The sequence below is a fragment of the Manacus candei genome, unplaced genomic scaffold (assembly GCF_025592945.1).
Source record: "Manacus candei isolate 608988 ecotype Guabito, Panama unplaced genomic scaffold, ASM2559294v1 h1tg000057l, whole genome shotgun sequence".
Classification (NCBI taxonomy): Eukaryota; Metazoa; Chordata; class Aves; order Passeriformes; family Pipridae; genus Manacus; species Manacus candei.
Genome location: NW_026138105.1, coordinates 15082224 through 15088875, shown reverse-complemented (window position 1 = coordinate 15088875; position 6652 = coordinate 15082224).

Below are 6652 nucleotides of genomic sequence, written 5' to 3'. Positions count from 1 at the left end.
AAGTCCCTGGCCTTTGCTGTTAGAAAGAGACAAAGGCTGATCAGTAAATAGAACTGGCCAAGTTAGGAAACCATGGGAGAATAAAGGAAAAGAATAATTTGGAACAGCAAAAATCAGAGTAGAACAAATATTCGAATTATTGGGAGACTTAATCAAGCCAGAAGTCACAGGTACTTTACCTTTAACATGCTCTGTGTTTATTTCAGTGTTATTCTCTTTGCAGCAGACCCAGAACCCCAGCCCACACACAAATGCTGGTGTTTGGGTTCAGCAGAGCTGGGAGGGGTTTTTGTGCAGCCTGGCAGCAAACTTTGCACCCAATGTTTACAGTGAGAGAGGAAAAAAAGTAAAAGCTTCTGGTTTGAGGAACCTTCTGTGCCTCCACTTCTGAGGACAGTCCTCCTGGTTGGTTCCCAACCTGCAGCACAAGGTTGGCAGTCTGCTTGGCTTGGCTGTTTCCAAATCCTACTGGTGTCAGCAGGGAATTAAATTCACTCCTTCCACCTCCTGCCTACAAAGACCACAACAACTCCCATTGTAGCCACTGACCTTGGCCTTAGATTTCAAAATCTCAGTGACCCAGAGGAATTACTGAGGTAAATAAATAAAGTCAAACACATGCCACTCGAGTGCAGAAGGCATGAAGTTCATACTCCCTGCAACCATGCCTGGGTCTGTGCCTGCCTGAGTGCAGGTTTGTGGATATAGGGCTGAGCTTTCCAGATATTCTTCATATTTGTCTTGCCTGTGACTTGCTTGAAGGGATTGTGAAAATACAGATCTGCCCGGGCACTTCTGGTAAGGTACAGTAAAAACTTGGTTCATTCTGGCAACTCCAGAATGAACTCATTACAACTCCAGCACAGACTGTGCTACTGCAGACCTGCTCTGTGGGCTCCAAAAAGAGCACAGGAATTGTATGTCCTCCCTAAGAATACCAAAAAAACCATATAAATGCTGACCAAATGCAATTAAGCCTTTCCTCTTGCCATATGATGCATATTCCATCAGACAGCACTCGAGTCCTGTGTCATATTTGGGTAGTTTCTTTCTGTGAAATGCAGGTGGAATTGGAGAACTGGAGCTCAGTTACCCAGATGATGCAAACAAAAAAAAAGATATGTTTTCAATAGAAAGGACTACTATAATAAATTCAAGAGGCATACCAGAAAAACACAGTCTCTCAAGAAAATAAGTGCTTTCCCAGTAAAAGGGGGAAAAAAGCAGAATTCTGAAGCAGAGTTAGCAGAAGTTTGGAGAAACACTCCTAAATCTCAGGAGGAGTAAATGGCTGCTGCTGATCTATTCCTCCCCTTGTTTTTAAAGCATTGAACGTTTTGGTGTGTAATGGTGTAGTGGTGGTTCCTTTATTTCAGTTTGCTTTTCCCTTAGAGATGTTTCCTCGCTCCACACCCCTGGTGAAGCTGTCTGGGGGAAACTTCCACTCTAGATGCTGCTCTAATATATTTACAGAAAGAACCATGGGTGCTCCTGTTAAAGCACCCAGAGAGACTCGCATGCTTTGACATTAGAAAGTGAATTCTAGAGCAGCTTCTTGTTTTCAAAGGAGCAAAAACGACCAAGTGGAAAAAATCTGGTCATTGATGACAGCAAAGCTTCCTATGAAGGATCACTGCAACAAACCTCAGGTTTCCAAAGCAGCTGTTGATAAATGACACCAGAAGGTGTCTTTTGGCTCAGAAAGCTGCCTGTTTTCATAAAGATTATGTTCTGTAGCCCCTGCAATTATATTACACTGCTCTTGCACCACTCTGTGGAATTTCGCTTTTTATTTCTTCCAGCTTCGAGCAGACTCCAGCAGGTTTGGCCTCTTTATTAACACTAAGCATCAATCTGTAAAAAGCCTCTTGATTGTCCAGACGACTAGTTGGGAAAGTCAGCTTTGTTTGGTTGACTCTGTGTCCCCGGGGTACCGACACTGCTCCTTCTGTTCTTGTCTGTCAATACTCCTTTGGCCAAAAGTTTGGTTTTTTGTGTTTTTCTTTTCCCCTGTATCTGCCAATTATTTTTTGTTTTGGAAACCAACTGAAAAATGTTTCAGTGCTGTTTCTTGATATTTTTTCTTTTTTAATAAATAAATGCCAACAGCCTGGAGCTTATGAGCAGCCCTACAGTAATAAAAGGATGTACACAGCAGGCAGTACTCAATTTGCAAAAGAAAAACAGATTAACATTTCAGGTTTCTGAGGGCTTTTTGTCAACAACAGTACATTTAAAAACATCAATCTAGTAGTAATTGCATTATCAGTGCATTCTGAGTTGATTCTTTGGCTGATTCCCTTAATATCATGGAATGGAGAAGTAGCTCTGGGAAGCCTTTTTAATATATATAAAAAGTGAAAGCTTGGTAACAGCCAAGTTGATTTGACTGCGTGTAATTCCCATTGCTGGGACTGGAATGACGTGAATACACGGCTAATGGCAGCTGAGTGAACACCCACAGCCAGGCTACAGAAACTGGTACCAAGTCCTATTCCTGGGCACTTTGACAGAAAGAAAGTTCATTGTGAGCTGACAATGAAAAAAGAGCACTTAAAAAAAAAAAAAAACAAAAACCAAAAAAAACCACCTCAGCAGAGACTTCAAGAAAACCCGGCGGGAGCATCATTTCATTTCCCGGCTCTTTAGCAGATGCTCTGCAGTGGCTGCTCGGGGATAATGCCACTGATTGCAGCCCAGCGAAGAACAACACGGGACCAGACGCTGCTCTCCTGCTCCGAATTCCCGATGAGCCCCGAGAGCTGCAGGAATACCTGGAATGAGCCAAAATCAGCTCCTGGGAACCTGCTGCTCCTCTGTGCCCTCAGCGAGCTCAGCGAGGGATGGCTGGGGCAGCTCCTCAGAGAGGGGGCACTTTGTGCCAATAATACCTGTGAGTTCCATGGGGGTACAGAGAGGCTGCTGCCACACTGCACTGGGCAAAGCCTTCAGTATTTTCTTATTTCTTCCCTGCAGTTGCCCTAGCTGCTGGGATTTTTGTTATGCTGCTTGTCCCCTCTGGTGTCTCTCACCTGATGGAGAACACACATTTCTTTTTAAAATTTTGTAGCACAGAAAAGCAACCTGGAGTCTGATTTTGTGCTAATTCACTTAGACACTTCTGATAATTTTGTCTTATGTATATTTATTAGGGTTTTTTTTCTTTCTAACATCATTAGATTTGTTTTGAACTCAAAGGTCAGATCCTACACCAGTATAAATCAATGTAACTACATTGATTTCAAGGATTGCAGCATCTTTCAGTAATTCTTGCCAGAGATAGTGTAGTTGTCTCTGAGGAAGAATATATATATATTTATATATATATATATGCATTTTGATTTCAATCACAAAGAAAAAAGAAACTTCTGTGAAGAATGTGATTCTGTAGCAGGTCATTAACCACGCAGTTAAACCTAGTGGTGATAAATGATCAATACAACAGAACCTCAGCCAACCACCTCCAAAGACTCCTTTAGGTCCATCCCCTATGCAGTCCCACTCTATGTTCAGAAAGGAAAGCCCTGATTCTTTCACAGGAGATCCTACCACCATGTTTTTCTTACTAAGAAAAATGTGGTCTCCTTATTTGGTTGTGCTCCATTAGGAACCTAAAGGACACGTTCCCAAGTAAAACAACCTAAGTGTTGGTCTTACTCATTTTGATTCAATCACTCCAAATAAATTCCAATTGCTCATCTAGTTATATTTCCCTGCTTTTATTGGGCTATTTAGTGAGGGGGTAGTTTCCTGCGTTCTTTGAGCTATAAATTAAATATATATGGAGATACAGAAAGAGAATTAAAATCATGCAAAATGTTTCAGTGTTAAAATGAGAAGTTATGCCTTTAAAAATCATTTCTGTTGTAAAGGTGCATCTGTGGTTGTACAGACATATTTTCCCACTTTACAGGGAGTTCCCAGTCTGTGCAGCTCTGGAGCTTCTGTGCCGTGCATGCAAAAAGCAGCTTCACATGAAACTGATAATTGTCTCCAGGGGAAGGGGAGCATTGCCTGTAGCCAAAATATGTTTTATTGAAAACAGAATCTTCCCTGTCAGGTCACATCGTTCCTCCTGAGCTTGAGGGATGCCCAGCAATGCTGCCAGGCTTGCCCCATGCTGATAGTGCCATCCACGCCTGGTGCACAGATAAAGCAGCAGCACCTGGCCAACATCTGCCTCTGACACCAGCATTTGCTCTGGGCTTTGGGAGATAAGAACCATCGGTGCCAGTGGTTGAAAAACACCTCAGAAAATGAGGTGCTGCACTTGATAAGAACAACCCTTCACGGGTCTGTGGGCTGGTGTGTGGTGGAGAAGAGGAAGTTCAGAACCTTAGGAAATGCTTTAGATACTTTTAAAATGTCAGATGTAGCATATATGCACTTCCTCTTTCCATGCTGATCCCCCGCTGGGGCAGGTCCCAGCTGAGGTTGGGACCTCTCCCAGCACATCCCTCTCTGAGCCTCCAGACAGAGGGGGAGGCAGAGGGACAGACACACAGACCAACAGAGCTCCTGAGCCTCCTGTTCCAACAGAGGAAGTAAGGCAGTGAAAAGGAAACCATAATCTGCTCCTGAATTAATTACTGCACAAGGCATGGTATTAAAAAAGTGTATTCCAGTGAGCAGATGGCTTTGCAGCTACATCCTGGGATAGGTCTGGTCTTTGGTTCTCTGTGTCCCGTTTTCCACAGCCCCTCTGTACCTCTGTGTCACCACAGCCCTGTGTGACACACACTGTCCCCAGGTCCCAGGGCAGCCCTGGAGTGTGGCCTCTTCCCCAGGACTGGAACAACAACTGCAGAGCCTGAGCTTGACAACTCATTGCATGAACTCTCTCCTTGCTTGGTGCAATTCCGTGCCTTGTTGCAAACAATAGTGGAATCATGAGACATAACAAGAGACCAAGATGAGACCTCAGACCACCACAGAACTTTGGACTCTCTAGTCCAGGAAAATATTTTTCTTATTTATTTTTTTACCTGTGTCTAGGTTTGCATTTATTTGATGTCACTTCAGTTGCCACAGTGAAAATCCCATATAAAAAGGCTTTACTGTCCCTTGAATTCAAAGAATCAGGTTTTCATAGGCCATATTTTCAGCCCCTGGTGAGTGAAACTGTCATCACTGCTCACTGAGTTGGAGAACTGGGCCCATCAGAAAGTTTTCTGCCTCCAGTGTTTTCCCTAGGAAAACTGGACTGTCACTCTGGTGGTTCTGGAGAGAGAGAAAACTATTGGATTAAGGTTGCACAAAGAACAGTCTATACCAGGAGCCTAAGTGCCATTCATTTTTCCTTTAGTATCTTTAACCCCCAGGGTAATCAGAACCATAATGTGGACATTAATTATCACAACAGACATAAGGATCTAAGATTAGATGTATTTTACAGAATGCCTCATATCAGTTCCTAAGGAAAGGGGAGGCAGGGTAATGTTCCAGGGGTTCTGCCTCTACCATCCAAACCATGTTTCCCAAATCCCTGTTCTGGATATTTAGCATAACATTTTTGGAAGTCTTCTGGCAATTTTTTAATCTTTACAGGTGCTGTTATTGAGGTGTCAGTTGTCATGGAGAACAAGATAATATTTCACAACACAGAAATACCCTGTAATCATTGGAGATGGTTGATGATGTTGCTGCTGGGCACAGTTGAACTCTTCTTCACATCACTGAGGATTGAGGCTTTCCCTCTGCTCCACACAGCCCAGCTATAATCCCTTCTGATTAGAGCCTTTTCTCTTTGATGCTCCCCTTTGTCATCCACACGCTGGGAAATTGTTCTGTGCTGAGTTCCATGGTTAGGGCCGTTTGCTCAGTTGTCTTTTTTAACCTGGAAGCAAAACTATCTGTGGTGAGCAGCACCAGGATTCTGACTTCTAGTAAATCTTTGATTAATGAAGCTCAGGTAAACAGATTAGTCATTAACCTTTGCTTCTCATGATCAGATTACTTACTGATGTAGAGTACTTGTGCTGCTCCTGTGCTGCCAAGGATGGGAATCTTGCTTTCCTTCAGACGTCAAGAATCTTCCCATCATCTAACAAGACCTCCCTTTTGGGATGGGGACGTTAGAGAGCTGCTGCCTCTGCAGGGAGTCATCTCTTTCCTTTGGTCAGGAAATCATTGTATAATATCCCTGTCTGTAAACAAACAGAAGGCTGCTTGAAATCTCTTGCAAGCTGACAATTGTGGGCTCTTTGCTGCAGTACAGCTCTCCCAGGATGGGCAAAACAACCCAAGAGCTGAGGGCAGCAAGAGAACCAGGGCAGGAACCTTTTATCTCTGCCAGCTCCACCAGGACTTTTTACCTGTAGTCATGCTACTAATGGCCTCTGTGGAAGAAATTCATGATATTCCCTCATCCTTTAAGGAGACCTTCAAACTCAGACATTGAACAGAAAGCAGAAAACTGGGCACTCCTTTGTGACCATCTCTGCAGTGCTGCCCAACTGGAAAGGGTTTGCATCCTCCCTGACTCCCAGATGAGTTCCTCCAGTTTCCAAGGGTGCAGAGATTCATCTGCTGGAGGAATGGAGGGTCTTGTCTTTACATGACCTGCAAACTGAAATATGTGAAGAGTATGTAGGACTAAAGAGCAGGAGTGACCTGTGCCTACCTGCAGTTATAAAAGCAGAGAGGGAATTCC